The sequence below is a fragment of the Miscanthus floridulus genome, chromosome 3 (genome assembly GCF_019320115.1).
Source record: "Miscanthus floridulus cultivar M001 chromosome 3, ASM1932011v1, whole genome shotgun sequence".
Classification (NCBI taxonomy): Eukaryota; Viridiplantae; Streptophyta; class Magnoliopsida; order Poales; family Poaceae; genus Miscanthus; species Miscanthus floridulus.
The window spans coordinates 20,655,628-20,673,033 of NC_089582.1; the positions used below are offsets into that span (position 1 = coordinate 20,655,628).

The 17,406-nt window shown below is 44.5% G+C and overlaps 1 pseudogene; it reads left to right on the forward strand.

Annotated features, from left to right (window-relative positions):
* The first annotated feature begins 4,936 nt into the window (after positions 1–4,936).
* Positions 4,937–12,794, forward strand: LOC136541440 (uncharacterized; annotated as a pseudogene).
* The last annotated feature ends 4,612 nt before the right edge of the window (positions 12,795–17,406 follow it).

Consider the following 17,406-nt stretch of genomic DNA (forward strand, 5'->3'; position numbering starts at 1 on the left):
GTTATGTACCAATTTTCTTTATGTCGCATTGATGCATTAAAACATCAGAGTTTGTAACTTTGGATTGAGAGCCTACTAGCCTAAATCCTTTTGTGCCAGGACTAATATATATCTGGTGAAGAACAATGTTATCCTTTTGTCCCGGGATTTATAGATACCTGGTGGAGAACAATGTTGAGATATGTCATGGTGGGGTTCATATTTGGAAGATGCATATTACTGAATTTGTTAGAGGGCTTTTGTATTGCATAAACACGACTACATTCTGTTGTGCAATTTGAAACTAACAAGAGGTGGTCGAGTCGGGGAAGCTAAAACATGTGTCTTGTTTGTTGTCGGACTGTCTTTCTCATGATGCGTGTAGGTCAATAGAATCGGTATTAGTGATCAGCGGCGAGATGATCAGTGCTGTGCATGATAGTTGTGTGTGTTGCTATTGCTAGGAGGTAGCATGCTCAGGTGTAGAAGGGGCAAGGGCCAAGGGGCTTGTTCTGTCATCACAAGAGGGAGGACGACGGTTAGCAGTGTGTGTTTGTGAACCTGTTTTGCTGGCTTGAAGTCTTTCTCGCGATATATGTGTTATTATAGATGCTCAAGATATTGTTAATTAGTTCTTATAGTTTATCTAATGTATTTTCAGGCTGCGTGCGGTCGCATGCCGTAGATGTCAGAAACAGCTTCATCTTCCGGAAAAAAAAGAATCAAGTATGGTTTCAAGTTGAGCACTAGGTGGAATTTTTTGGTGACCTACCAAATCCACTCCCCAACTCTCTGTTGGGTCGGCATCCAAGTTGATGCCACGCAAAGTTTATTCAAAATTCAAGTTGCTTTTTAACTTGACAACCACGGTACAGGTGCACTATGGGTATACTGATCTTGCATCCTGCTTTGTTCTTTCGTGAAGCTGTAAATCATTTTGGAGAGGTAAAATGAAAAGAAAAAAAAACAAATGTGTCAGCCAACTGACCACTGAGCAGTAAGGAGGTGAGGGCTGCTTCTGAAAGAAACTGGGACTTCTGGGGCCATGCCGACACCAACGGCCCTGCTGGGCCAGCATTGGGCTTGGGCTACAAACGGCACATACAACAAATGGTGGCCCACTCCAGGCTTGTCATGCGAGTTAATCTGGTCGACAACGACATGCTGTTCCCGTTCAATAATTTCGTCAACATCTAGTTGTGTCAGTGGCAGCATGCTAGCTAATAATGCTGCAGTAGCAGAGTGGTGCCGCCAGCCAGTTGCAAATGCATGACAACGTACTAACAGCGTATCCTGCATGATCGAGCTAGTGGTCATGCACGCCTATAAAAAACCCAAAACAAGAGGTTTCGCGGCCACAAAACACCACTCCTATTTGCTAATGCACCGTGCACGTACGTATGGTAGGTTAAGCAGGTTGGACACGACGACGATGGTCGCTGCAACGTCCAACTCACGGCAAAGGCACGTCCCATCTATTCGAATAGAAACAACATGCTCCCTCCGTCCATAAAAAATTACAATTATCACTTTTCGAAAAGCCAAATAATTTAAACTTTGACTAAATTTATATAAAAAGTACTAACATTCTTGATACAAAATAAGTATCATTATATTCGTTATAGGATACCTTGTCATAATAAATTTATTAGGCGACATAAACATTAATACTATTTACTATAAACTTGATCAAATTTGAACTAGTTTGATCGGCACGAACCTTATAGTTGCATTCCTTCCTGATCGGATGGAGTATATCTCTTTTATTTTTCTTTTTTTCTGTTTTTTGCGAGGAGGATCTCTTTTAATTTGGCCCTACTGCCCCGAGATGGAATGGAAGCGACAGGTCGATGTGTGCTTGTGGCTGATGGCTACCAGCCAGCGTCCTACCACGCACCACCACCCTCTGCGGTTTGCACCATCCTTTCACCTTTTGTCCACTTTCGCTAATGAAAATGGTTAGTCGAGATTGATTAACCATTCTCTCTCTCTCTCTCTCTCTTTATCTAGATTTACGTACCTCTCCTCCTTTTGTCTCTCTTTATTTGTTGCTTCTAGATCGATCGAGTTCCTCCCTCTCTTTCTTAAAGGGGTCGGAGATCTTTATTCGAGTAGATTTTTTTGACTTCACTTCTTTTGCTTGTCTCCTTGGGGCCGTCCAATCCACTTTTGCTACCTTTTTTTTTTTGCGCCTGATGATCTCGAGGGGATGCGATGCGATGCTAGCTCCAACTCCAAGCTGCACTTGCTTTGTTTTTGTGTGCCTTTTTTGGGCAAGCCGGCCGGCCAACTTTAGCCTTTTTGTCATCACGAGACATTATTGTATGCTTCGATTTATCAAAACCAATACTAATAGTGTGTGTGTGGTATATATATATATATATATATATATATATATATATATATATATATATATATATATATATATATATATATATATATATATATATATATATATATATACACACACTACCTGTAGCTGGTTATAAAATAATTCCACCAAAAATTGAACAGACACAATCTGTATGGTTCGGTGGCTACAAGGCATGCCTGTGCTGTGGGGTTTCCATTTTCCAGGCCGAAGCCTGCTCTGCACGAGTGATGATAGCGGAAGATGACGCTTGCTCACTGAAGACGTGAAGAGTGAAGAGGCTCCCGGGATTGTTGGACACTCCACGTCCAGACAGCGACGCCTATCTCGGCCCTACTTGAGCAACCTGCCGCGCGATGGCGATGCTATCGGCTGTCCAGTTCACATGTAGCAGCCGCTTTAAAGTACGGTTTGGGTCCGGATTCTAAGAATCCGAATAGAAAAAAAATTCAAAATCATTAAATCTCATCCAAACACCTTACGATTCTAGAGGATCCTAAGGCACAGACACAAAATTCCAAAAATATCAGAGATTATTTTTATTTAGAATCTAGATTTTAGAATCCCATCGAATCGGGCCATAAAAATGTGAGGGGCTCGATCAGGATACAACACACACCATGCTAGTTCGTTGTGTACAGTGTACGCGGTTTGTTTCGATCGGCGCTTTCAGGACTGGCCAGATGAGCGAGGTTGGATTATTTAGTAATTATGAATTGGAGAAACGTACTTGCTAGCGCCTGAACGTCGGATCTAGGACGCTAGCATCAGACGGAGCTCCCCACACCCGCGCCTCACACACCCATCCTGCTCCGGAGGACGCATGGGCCCACGCAGAAGCACCAAGAGGCGGGGACCACCCTGAGCCTGTTTCACGCGCCTACATGCACGCAACAGCACCAGGAGGCGCGCGTGGTGACCCATGGCGGCACGGTGAGCCACGGCGGCGCACTAGCGGCAGCAGCATGTGCTTCCCCGAGATCTACTTTTGAGACATCCAAATGAAACGCTTGCAACATACGTCTAAAACAAATAAAACATGCGCTTGAAACATGCGTGTATAGCCATATCAACATGTGCAACACCAGATCTACTTTAGAAACATCCAAATGAAACATTTGCAACATACATCTAAAATAGTTGAAACGCTTGAAACATGCGTGTATAGCTATTGCAACATGTGCAACACCAAGATCTACATTTGAAACATCCAGATAAAAACATTTGCAACATACTTCTGAAACACTTAAAATATACGCTTGCAACATGAAACATACGCTTGCAACATGCGTGTATAGCTATTGAAACATAGGCAACACCCAGATGAAACACTTGAAAACGTATGTCTAAAACACCTGAAACACTTGAACGCGACATCGCTGGCGACCACGACCTACTTGGTGGGGAACTGCGGTAGCCCCTCCTCGACGGTGGCCGGGGACTTGGCGGTGGCTTGCTCGGCATTGGGCTTTGGGACGACGCCGTAGCACTGGGAGAGGACGCTGAGCGCCGCGAGCGTCTGCACAAGACGGCGCACCATGACGCTGCGACGACGGCCAAATGCTGAGCGACGGGAGCAACACCTTCGCGGCTTTGGCGCTCGCGGCAGACGCCGGGGCGGCATCGGCGGATCCCTCGAGGGGGGGGGGCACGGGCTGGCTGCCCTCGGTGGCGGCGTTGGGGATGTCCTCCGCCATGGTTGCAACATGTGGGGGAGAGTTCGGAGTGGACCACGCTGGAATCCGCGGCGGCGCGGGCTCAGCGGCTAGTGGAGGTTGCGTGAGTCAGAGTGAAGCCATGCTCTGAACGTTCTAGAGTGATTTTTTTTTACAAATTTATGGAGTGGAATGTGGGCGAATCGCAGTGGGCCGTTTCGGGCTGTCACGGCCCACAACAACGGGAGCATCGGGACGCCCTTAGCAGAGCATTTACGGCTGCGTTTAGTTCCCAAAAAGTTTTCCAAAAAGTGCTTCAATAGCCATCATATCGAATCTTGCGATACATGCATGGAGCATTAAATGTAGACGAAAAAAAAACTAATTGCACAGTTTGGTTGGAAATCGCGAGACGGACATTTTGAGCCTAATTAGTCCATGATTAAACATTATTTGCCAAATAAAAACGAAAGTGCTATAGTAGCCAAATTCCCAAATTTCGTGAACTAAACACAGCCCACATTTACGTTGGAGCAATTTCCAGGTGTCGTTGTTCGAAGCAGTAGAGCACCGTGTGGTGAACGTGGTATGACCTGCTGTACCCTGTGCCTACGCGGGGTTACTCTTGTGCCTTGATGAAGGTACTGCGTGCTGCTAGCAACTTTTGTAATAAACATTTTAAAAGCTCGTTTGTTACCAACTTACCAATGTGTAGACCGTGAATAAAAATAAAAATAAAAATAAAAATAAAAATAAAAATACATCGTCTTATATAAAAAAAAAGGTCCGCCCAGCGTACGTGGCTACGTGCAGTCGTCAACTCGTCATACATAGCGCACGAGGAAGTTGCTGATGACATCAGCGTCGCCTTGAACAAAGCATAAAGCGCTGCACGTACGTCTTGTTGGTGGTCTTTCCAGTCCCAACCATTTGTTGGGTTCTGGATATCTTTTATTATCAAACCGGGGGACTTTGGCCGCCGCTGAGGCTGGCCACGTCGCTCCGAAATCCGCTGTCCGTCTGATTCGCCGATCGACGGCCCGTGTTGGCTCCGCCGCTCGCTACAGGACGCGCCGCCCGCTACGAAGCCCTCGGCGGCTCTCCCCGACCCCGACGCCCTCCTCCTCTCCGCTCTCTCTCTCTCTCTCTCTCTCCCTCCTTCGCTACCGGCTCGCGAGGCGGCTCAGGCGACGGCGCGGGACGACCTCGCCGGTGGCCCGCCCTCCGCGCGGCGGCGACCTCCCTCCTCCTCCTCCTCCTCCTCCCCCTCCACCACCACCACCACCACGCCACTTCCTACTCGCGACGCGACGCGGCGGGTCGCGCGGCCTAGGGTTTCGGCCCTCCGTCGCCGGTCGTCCCCACGGCCGCGCGGCCAGCCAGCGGACGCCCTGACACCCCGGAGACCTCTGGCGGCGGAGGAACCTCCGTGGTGGCCGTGCATGACGACGGGAGGTCACGTCAGCAAACTCGGTGGTGGATCTGGAGCGGCCGCTCGCGGCGCCCCTCCCAGCGGCCGATCTGAGGCTGGAGCACGCCGTCGCCCTCCCGCAGCCAATGGAGGCGGTGGATCTGCGGCGACCAGCCGGATCCAGCGCGAGCCCTCCCCGTCTCCACTAGATCCGCCTGGATGGCCTCCACCGATAGCCGGTGCGCGGCCGGCACGGTGGCGCGCGTCCGCGACCTAGCCCCCGCTGCCCCCCGCAGGTGGCCGGGATGCAGCTCCTTCGACCTCGCCTCGCACCCGGACCCGCGGCATGAGGAGGCGTTCGACTGGCTCATGCTCTACCGCAAGCTCCGTGTAGCCACCGCCACAGCCACCGCTGGCGCCGCGCCGCACCCCAGGGCCGCGGCGGGGGCGTTCCTCTCCGAGGTGTCCCTGCACGACGTGCGGCTGGAGCCGGCCAGCTTGTACTGGCGACCCCAGCAGACCAACCTAGAGTACCTGCTCCTCCTGGACGTCAACCGCCTCGTCTGGAGCTTCCGCAAGCAGTCCGGCCTGACGGCGCCGGGGACTCCCTACGGCGGGTGGGAGGGCCCTGACTTCGAGCTCCGAGGACACTTCGTTGGTGCGCCGCCGGATCTCCGTTTGGCTCTGATTTTGGAGCATTTACCCAGAACAACCACGCAGCTAGACTGAATTTCGGTGTCTTGCTGTTGTCCTTTTCAGGGCATTACCTGAGTGCTTCTGCAAACATGCGGGCTAGCACACACAATGACACTCTCAATGCAAAAATGTGATCGGTTGTCGACGTGATCTACGATTGCAAGAAAAAGATGGGCACAGGGTACCTGTCGGCCTTCCCCTCGGAGTTCTTCGATCGTGTTGAGGCCATCAAGGATGTCTGGGCTCCTTACTACGCAATCCAAAAGGTGAACTGATGAACGGGTGTTTTTGTTTCTACTTCTTCATTAATGTGTAAATATCGTCGCCGAGTTGAGTGAGTTTAATTTTCGGTTTGCAGATTATGCAAGGTCTTCTTGATCGGTACACGGTGGCTGGAAATTCCAGGGCTCTTGACATGGTGGTAAAGATGGCTAATTATTGCAGCGACCGGGTGAAGAATGTCATACAGAAATATAGCATTGAGAGCCACTGGGAGTCTCTCAATGATGAGTTTGGTGGGATGAATGATGTGCTCTATCAGCTCTACATGATAATGGTGATTTGCTGTTTGTTACAAACTTACAATTGTTGCATAGATTAATAGTCATGTCTAGCTGATATGCTTCCTTTCTATTAATTGACTCTGCCTTATCTCTTCGATAAGCCATGCTTTCTTGGGCTGCTTGCAGTTCAGGTATGCTGAACACTGATCTGGTTTGCTAATTGTGAATCTTCAGCTATTTGGTGATAGATATGGATTATTTATGTCTAATTTACAATAGTGACTAAAATAGAACTTAACCAGTCTAGTCTTTAATCTTTAACTATGTTAAAACCTGTGATTACTAACTTCAATCTAATCCTTTTATCATCCGGTGGCCACTACAATACTACATGTCTATACATCAAACACATTTTTAATTATGCCACCACCCAACTGGTATTATCATGGAAACTGAACTCGGGTTCCTAGTACTGGTCTTTATCGATGGATTAAAAGTACTGTTCCCCTTGAAGGATTTTCATTTGAGTGATAGCCTTCGTGTGTGTGTATGCGTTTCATTTCAGGCTGACAGTATTTCTGGATTTCATTCCAACACACACATTCCAGTGGTCGTTGGTGCGCAAATGAGGTATGAAGTTACTGGAGATCCTCTTTACAAGGTAAAATTCAATTGTATCTTGTTACTAGAGATTTTAACAGTTTCGATTATGCCGCTTGAAACTGTTCATAAGGGGTAACAAGTGGACTATTTTACTTCTTTCCCATATAAGTATACTTGGTGGCTTAAGAAAATCAAAGATATGCATAACTCTTACTGTTATTAGTAAAATTCTGAGTGTACGACTCTGCATCTCAAGTAGTACCAGCTTGTCTTGTTTTTCTCATTGGTTCTCTGCCATTTGAGTGAAGCTGACCAAGCCTCATTTTGAAACAGCAAATTGCGTCATTCTTTATGGATACAATAAATTCTTCTCATAGCTATGCAACTGGTGGCACATCTGCTAATGAATTCTGGTATAACTTCTACGTGACTGATTTACTGACGTCTATAGTATATAGACAACTATTCCAGAAGGAACTTATGCACTTAGCTGCTTTTCAGGACCTATCCAAACCGTTTAGCTGGGACTCAGTACTGAGAATGAGGAATCTTGCACCACCTACAACATGCTTAAGGTTGACAATCATCAAACCACCTAAAACATATATTCTCTTGTTTAGATATGTGTCATATCCAGCCTATGTGCAGATTTCTCACACACTATTCAGATGCACAAAGGAAATAGCATATGCAGATTACTACGAAAGGGCATTGATAAATGGTGTTTTAAGCATTCAAAGGGGGACAGATCCTTGTGTGATGATTTACATGCTACCCCAGGCCCCCGGACACTCTAAGGCTGTGAGTTATCATGGTTGGGGAACAAAGTACGATTCATTCTGGTGTTGTTATGGGACAGGTAATGTAAAAAATCACCAACATCTATCTGTGCTGACTTGATGTGATCATTCCACAGTAATTGCTGTGCTTGATTTCAGTCAACAGTTTCTCTTATTTTGATTCCATAAGCTGAAGGCGGTGTCTAGCCCCTTCATTTTTAACCTCTTTAATTTATGTCTGTTAAAATTGGGGTTGCAATTATTTTCGAGCTTATTGTTTGTTTAGAAATATTATGATTTCCATCTGCAGGTATAGAATCCTTTTCAAAACTTAGTGATTCTATTTACTTTGAGGAGAAAGGAGATTCGCCTGCACTCAATATCATTCAGTACATACCAAGCACTAGCAGCTGGGCTTACTGTTACTCAGCAAATCAAAACCCTCAGCTCTTCTGACCAGTATCTTCAAATTTCGTTCTCCATTTCTGCAAAGGTAATTATTTCCAATTCTTTAAAAGTTAAATTCAGATAAAATATCTGCAGTCAGCACATTTGTTTTCTATTTGTTCAGACAAAAGGTCAGACTGCCAAATTGAATGTTTGAATTCCATCGTGGACATTTGCTGATGGTGCAGGAGCAACTTTAAATGACAAAGATTTAGGATCGATATCTCCAGGTAAAATCATTCTGTTGTGTCTAACATTCAAATTACAATTGATCTTCTTAAGGCCACCTCGTTACCTGATCTTATTCTATGGGCATGATCTTTCCTATCAATCACCAAACAGTGGAACTCAGATGATCACTTAGCACTACGCTTTACCATCAGGTTAAGGACTGAAGCAATTAAAGGTAATTCGTGAAGCTTCACCTAATCCAAGATTGAAGGACAAATTGGTTAACTTTACTTATCTCAAACATTACATTCCATTCGAATATTAAACATATTTTTTACCTGCGTCTTAACCAGGTGATTTAACGGCGCGTGCGATGGCACGCGTGATGGACTAGTGTACTATTATATCAGTATCAGTATTGTGGTTTTGACATGTTTGTGGTTCAGGTGTCATATTTTGCCGGAGTAAGTTCCACCTTGTTTGTTTAAATAGGTTCGGGCCAGTTTATAATCTTTGTCATTCCAAACGTACCATCTCCAACAGCTACAGAGGTTCTAATTGCATCGCGAGTTCATTTCATGTGAGAAGGTAGGCATAAGCAGTTTTTCGATAGGGTTTTACATTATAACTTGAGACTTTTTAAAGCCTCTATGTTAGCCCTTGTGATATGTGTTAGAGAAAAAAGAAAGAATCTCCTACAACTAAAAAGAACAAAGCATGGATATTTTTTGGTGCGAGATTTGTTTTGGTTCGTCCGTCTGCCCACGCCTGCAATCCCGCACCCATCGCTCCCTCGGTCTGCCTTCCCCTGCGATCCCCTACCGCTCGCCGCGCGACCGCGTCCACGCCGCAGAAGAAAAGCCTGATCCGCACGATCACCGCGAGTCCACGCCGCACAAAAGGAAACGACTCATGTGATTCAGCCTCGCTCTCGTGATTCCTCTGCCCGCCTCCCCATCGTCGCCCACCCGCAGCTGGCCGCGCCGCCGCAGCACCCGCCCGCAGCTCGCCACGACACAGCCCGCGCCCGCCCGGAGCTGGGCGTGACGCCGGCCGCGCCCACCCGCAAGTTGCCGCGCCGACGGTGCCTGCGCCCGCCCGCAGGTGCCCGCGATAGCCCTGCGGACCGCCCACCGCCGCCGCAGTGTCTTCCTCTACCCGCCCTCGATTCGCCTGGCGAGGCCACCTCCGTCGTCAGCGCCAGCACCGACGCCGGGTCGGCACGCTTCGCGTCGGCTTCAGTCCGCTCCGTCACTGCCACGTTTTTGTCTCCCCGCCCTTGATTCGCCTGCTTCTTCTTAGGCTCGGACATCACGGCAACCTCGCCCGCGTCTTCTGCTCCCCTGCTTCGTGTCGGCTCCAATCGTGCCCTGAAGGAGCAATTGGGGCCTGGTTCGTGCGTTCTTGGGAGCATCAAAGTTTTCAGGTACGTTCTTGAGCGATTCCTGTTTGGTTGTGATTTGGCCTTTGGGAGATCGAATCCTGCCGTTCTTGGGGATCTTGGGGGAGGATTTAGGGTACTGGAGTCTAAAGCTAAGAAATTGTATGCCATCCTAGAGTAGGGGTGGAATCATTCAGCAGATGTTGGGGCCAAATTCTCTTTCTGGGTTGCTTAGAGTGGCAACGATCTTGTAGAGACTTTTGTAGGTGCTTGTTCTTGCGCTTTTTTAATCGATTTCTGCTCAATTTGATGTCATGCTTTCATTTAACCGTCAAATGTCAGGGCCACTCTATGTTTTTTGAGATAGTATAAACCAATGTAGTTTATTTATATCATCGGCCGATTACATGCATTGCAGCTTTTAAGTAGACTGACTATTAAATGCAATGCTTTTTCTTGCTACTAACTACTAATTAGGTAGCTTACCTAGATCTCTTGAGCCTTCCTGATGCAGAGTAGATTCACAGCAGTACCAAATTGTCATTTGGAGTGCCTAAAAACCCTTCATGGCTTCATGTAAGCAGTACCAAATTGTCATTTAGAGTGCCTGGTGCATCACGAAGCCTTCAGCTTTTCTTAAGCAAGCAAATTTACTTTCAGGCTTTTCAGCGTACTGTATTGGAATTACAGAAACAACTATGAGCCTGAAGTGAAACTTCCTGCCAGTAACCTATATTGCAGGAACAAGAACAACCCCTTTTTTCCTTCGATCACATGTTCCAAACATCAGACAGTATGGGCAGTGTCTTTAGTTCACTACCATTGTTAGATAAATCAAAATGCCTAATAAAAGTATATTTTCAGTGACCATTTTCAGTGAACAGATTTCTCCTTGCACTTTTGTATTTACATCTGTGCATTGCAGAGAGATTATTTGCTAAGTATGGAGGAGGCTATACAAAACTACTAGCTGTGTTATAGCATCGGCAATGCAAGGATAATATTTGGTTGCACTTTCAGACTAACTGCACTATACTTTGTAATGAAAAATTCAACCCCTATGCATGTGCACACCCATGTCCTTTACTGAATCTACGCCTGCAGTTCTGTGTGCTTTGCTCTGAATGTTCCTAGCCCTTCTGTTCTTCATCCTCCCCACCTTGGTGGCATTTTGGATAGGCAGTGCAGATGGGATCAGGATATGTGATGATGAGACAATTAGATTTATGTTTTGTTAGCACTAGCATAGTACTGAAAATTGTAACCTGTAGACACTGTTTACTTCATTACTTCCTTTAGGCTTAATATTCTAATCCTTAACTGATTGACAAACCTGATAAGTAGACTTTCTTAGGTATTTAATTTTTAAGGAATTCTCAGGAACACATGGTTCCATTTGATGATTTTGGCACCCCTAATGGTTGTTAGAAACTCGTGGAAGTCTGTAGAATCTAAATCGTCACTTAGCTTTTAGAGCTGCAACTTGGTGCCATATATTTCGATAATGATTTTTGAGCTGCTACCTTACTGAAGTGATCATGAACAAGATGATAATTTCGACACCAAAACTTATTATTATAAAAATTGTTATATCCACCAATGAAAATTATTGAATTTGGTCACACCTATTTGTTTGTTACCTAAACTTGCCTCAGTGTTATATACATTGTTGAACATACATTATATTAGTTTACATACACTGTTCAGATTTAGCATCCAATACTCTTCAGCGGTGAGTACTCTATGTGTGCCTATCTGTATATCCCATGCTTTAATACTGCTTTTGCAATAATGAACCTGCCCCTATGTCCGCCCTCAACAAGAATAATAGTAAATGAGAGAATTACTTTGAAGCTCCTCTTTTTGCAGACGTCGAAGAAAAAAAATTCCCTCTGCTTTGATCCCATTGCCAAACCATTAAAATCATGATGTAAATCACAAATTCAACAGCAATGATAGCATCATGCAGAAATACGCATAATTTTCGGGCTTGAGGGTGTCCTGACCTCTGACGCCTTTCGACATCATGTAGATGTAGTAGACCTGTGTGGCTGCATGTGCTTTTGTGTGAAGTCATACCATATTTCATATGTCACTATTGTCCCATTTGTTGATTTTGGCACCCCTTATGGGTTGTTAGGAACTTGTGGAAGTTTGCAGAATCTAAATCATCACTTATCTTTTACAGCTGCAACTTGGTTCTAGATATTCAATAATGATCTTTGGGCTGCTACCTTACTGAACTCAGGTTCTACCGCTGGAGCAGGTGGTCCTAATCTGTCGTAATTGACGGCGTTGCCACTCCCAGGTTAGCCTATATCATCACTTAGCTTTTACAGCTACAACTTGGTTCCAGATATTTCGATAATGATCTTTTGGGCTTCTACCTTAACTTTAGGCTGCCGTCAACTTAGTTTGTACCACAATCACCATGAGTGCAACTCCCAGGTTAGCCTATATCATCACTTAGTTTGTATTTGCAACGGAGGGAGTAATTACAAGTGCATAAATGTAGACATGGAAATCATGCCCAATCTGTGAATGGAGTGCTCATGAAGTGGATGATGTTCTATCTTTTCTCAATTGCATGCCATTGAGCAGTTGACACAGCTGCAAATATCTAACTGGAGCTGACCCTGTTCCCTTCTGAAGCCTATTTATTCTTTGTTTAATTTAGGTTTCCAGCCATCAGCCAACAGGCTAAAATATGGTTACTCAAAGAGACAAGTACCTGATGTAAATGCATGTAAACGTCCGGCCCTTATAACTTGATTCAGACAATGCTTGTATTATCTGTACTGAACTGCAATTCTTTTTCTATTTCTACATTCATAATCAGTGCACCATCACCATGCATCAGTCATCTCTGAGAGAGATAGGAGCACTGCAGGCTCTGAGAAACAGTACCACATATTTTAGTCTGGACATTTGGAGCTACAGAGCTTCCAATTATACATGTTGGGCTCAATTAAGAGTTTATTTTCAAGTTACATATTTTTTGTTTATCACTGCTGAAAATAGTTTCTGGACAGCTGCTGGTCATTTGACTACATGTGCTTCCATTACTTTGGTTGGTTTGTAAGTCCTTCAGGCATACCTGTTCGTTCATAGTGCCCATTGTCTTCATTGGGTGTGTGATTGCGTGGAGCCAAATTTTCTAACACTATTGTAACTTTGATTGCTTTGGTATTTACTGCATGTATCAGTGTTTCCTAATTAGCATAAATTTTGATTCATTCATGTAACTCAAGGATAGGCTCTAGAAAAACTTGCTTATGGTAACTTTGTTTGATTATGTGGTTATCCTTCAGCTACTCTGTATTTTTTAACCGAAGCTACTCTGTATCTTCGGTATTAGAAAATAGAATCAGATGACCAGATAACCCTGTTGTGTTTAGTGCTTGCGAGCGCTGGTAGTACTATTCTAGTTTTAGTCAAATTATCATCATAATTAATTTGTCAAATAGCTTTGCTGGTGCATAACTACATCAGCCTGTAACTGTGATGCGTGGATACAGAAATTGTTATCTATTGCCATTATTACGTGATTGTAGTAGTTAATTCTCTGTCTGATAATACTTCCAATCAACGATATTAATGCTAGCTGAAGTTTCAATCCATGTTCCGCAATTTCTAGAGAACAATCCATGGGTACGAACTGAAACTCTACTAGCAACCAGCCTTGACTGAAAAAGAATGCAGCAACACCTTTGCCATATAAATTTTTTGATTTTGTTGTGCTACTTTTACTATTTGTTTAATTTCTTTTTCTACCTGTTTAATCAATGCCTCCGTTCACTGCTCACTGTGGTCCTAAATCTCAATTCAGGATATGAATTCAGTATAGATTTAGGACCACGTGCTCTACTAATGCTTGACTAGGGCAAACAATTATAAAATTGATGAACATGAAAGCTGGTGTTCCACTGTATGCAGTTGCAGGCACATAGTTCCTTCAGCTTCAGTAATAGTTTCTAGATGTAAAAGAGAAAGTGGAAAAACTTTAGAGACCACATATGAAACTTACTCTGATATGTCTTATTAACAGTCCATTTGGCGAAATTAATTTTGTTAATTAGATTGATCACAGTTGGTTTTGTGTATGAATATATAGCCAGCTTAGGCAAAAATCAAGATAATTGAGCCATGATGGGCTACCTTCTCAAAAAGATTTTTGTTGATTATTAGTAGGCCGATGAATTATCTCATCGCAGTGGAGCGTGTGATTAGTTAACTCTTCTTTCTGATATTTCCTTAGGTTGCTAAGAATTCCCATCACTGAGTGAAGGTCCCTGGAAGATTGTGAGCCTTCACTGGTTCTCATGTAATTATGTACACACTTTCCAGATATGGTGTTTAGCAATGTAGTTTTTTACTTGATTCACCTTGGCAAACTAATATACATCCCCATACAGTATGAAGTTGTCTACCTAAGAATTTCAGTACTGGAGTTGGTAGAAATTTCACAACTACCTCACTTAACCAATTTGAGTTTGTAGCTAGGAACTTTCATGGCTCTCTAGCTCACTGAACCAATTTCATTTCTAGAGTTTGTAACTCACTGATGAGTTTCTACTGCACTTGGTCTGGTGCAGCATGAATAAAATTTAGAAAAATTATAGTGCATTTGGTCTACTGCCACCTCTTTGCTTCTTGCAGCAAACTGCCATGTTGTACAAACTAGGTCTCTTTCAGAACTACAACATGACATATGCCTTCACCTGGTTGTGTAGTTACTACTGCATTTCGCCTGGTGCAGCATGAATAAAATTTAGAAAAATTATAGTGCACTTAGTCTACTGCCACCTCTTTGCTTCTTCGGTCGTATCCTAAAAAATATGTAAGGGTATCGTCATCGCCTCTCCGTATCGCTCCACTCGTACTCTATATCCGGATATTTATCTGCCAACAACGGCTGAAACATATATATCATGACGAATCATAGGCTCATAGCGAATGCTAGTACAGAGGCAGATGCATGATTAGCCCCTAATCCGGGACCATTAATTCATGGGACAAAGTGACTAGTAGTACACACTGCACGATCGATCGATTGCTTGCTCGACTCTTACCGTGATCCAAACTGGAGCATCCAACGCTCGCCAATGTAGGTCCCGTTTGGATGGGTAGGTTGCTTTGGGTCACGAGAATCCAATATCCCTTATTATCTGAAACTTTATAAATCCGTACTCCTTTCATCCTATTAATAATTAAGTTTTCTAGAAGTTTCCAGTCGGATTAAGTACGCTCACAAAAAAAAAAACCATATACTCTCATCTCCTTTCCTTTTCAAAAGGATCTCTCTTGGATTTGGCAGTTATCATTAATTTGCATGTGCACATGATTAGCTTTCGCATTAGGAGACAGTGTTACTGTTATTTATTTTAGGACAAATGTTAAACCTTAAAAAGTTATTTATTTCGGTCCCGAGGGAGCATATCACAATTTTCAAATCCTCTCCTAAAATCTTTACTGCCTGTTTAAACTGGACACAGATTTTCTTTAACTAGATTCCTGTGATCTGTTGCCATCTATAAACCGCGTCGGTGGAGTTTCCCACAGATTTTGAAGTGCGAGGTATAATAGGGGGGGGGGGGGGGGGGGGGGGGGTGCTACAGTAGATTGCTTGTGTGTGACAAAAAAGATTAGCTCCAAATTACAGGCATGCAATAAGTTTTTGCTGTTCTTTCTAGGAACTAGGCAACGGCACACGTTCAGATGACAGACAACTTCGGTTAAAAAAGCTAGCATGCTATCCAAGGTACTGACATGAGAGATGATTGATCTGACAGGAGAGAAAGGAGGACACAGAGGCTTGCCAATGGCCAACCACAGCCACAGTACGAAATGAGTCATGGATGCTCAGAGTCTTAAGACATGTATTAATGTTCTTTCAGAGTAAGGCCTCCTATGGATCGTGGGAAGATCATAGGAAAAACGTAGGAATTAGATTCCTATAGGAATTAGTACTGTAGTACCCTTTGGTTGCCAAGTTTGAGGCGCAGGAAAATTGGAGGAACTTTTCCTTTCATAGTGGTTTCACGGGTGAAACACGGGGAATCAAACATCCAGTCGGCTCTCATTTTTGTGCGTAGGAACGAGGCAAAAGACAGGTACAACAGAGATGGTGCAGTCTTGGCCCACATTGCTAAAATGACTTTCCTCGGTTAAACCACACGGTGCAGTCTTGGCCCACAGAGTTGTGATTTGTTTCATTCAATTTCTTTAGGGCTAACAGCGTGCTTAATGCTACGATTAAATCTATCCATACTGTTGTTTCCTACATTTTTTTTCTATGCCCATCCAAACACCCGTTCCAACAAAATTTCTAGGTTTTTCAATCCTATATTTTATACATGTATTCCTTTCCGATTCATACGTTTTTTCCTATTCCTACGTTCAAGGGGGGCCCAGGGTGGTGGAGGCGCCCAGTATCGCCTCCACGAGGCTCCGCCAGTGCCCCACCCGCTCGCTACTGGCACAGAGAGGCAATGGCACGTGGGGCCAGGGTCCATGAGTCATGCAACAGAAAAGATCAAGCGCACTGTGCTACTCCTACGTGGCAGAGAAAAGGCCAAGAAGGAGGTAGGTTGGCGTGCCGACCGCCGCCTTGTGCCTCGTGCCCGCGCGTTGCGTGTGCAGCATTTGTCTGGCTGCCAGGTGGGCCACCAGCACCCCATGATGAGTCTCCGCGTTTGTCCTGCTCGGAGCTTCCGTGACCCCGGGGGGCACTCACTCATACGAAACCCAAAGTCAGTAGACCAGTGCTGAAAACGAGCTGCCGGCCGGCAACGGCTGGCGTTGCCCACCTCTGGCTGGCCCCAGCGATGACAACACCACAAACACACAACGCCCGAACGCCGGCAGCGTGCTTGCTTGATCGTCTGTGATCACTGTGGCTGCCGCTACTTGCCTAGTACTCCCTCCCTCCATCCCAAATTAACTGCCGTTTTGGATTTTCGTGCCGTAAATTTAACTGAATTTATAGAAAAAATACGTACAATATTTATATCTTTAAATAAATTTATTATAAAAATAGGTTCAACGATATATCTAATAATATTAATTTTGTATCATAAATATTAATATCTTTTTATATAAAATTAGTCAAAGTTATTTTTGTACCAGTAGTAGACAGTGGCCGAGGTTGACCATAAAATTAGGAGGGGCCAATTGAGTTTCGTCTGGCAACATTCTTTGCCAGAAGCTTCAAAACATATGACCTCATTAGTGCCTCGAGTTTCACCAAACTCTTAGCTTATTAGGCCAGTCTTAATAGGGATTTTATAGAGTTTTATGGACATTAAATATGCTGATATGGCACTGTCTTGATGAAGAGAGAGAAGATAAAAGTTTTATGGGAGTAGAGAGAGTTTTATGGGGATGAAACTCTTCTGCACTGTTTCCAAA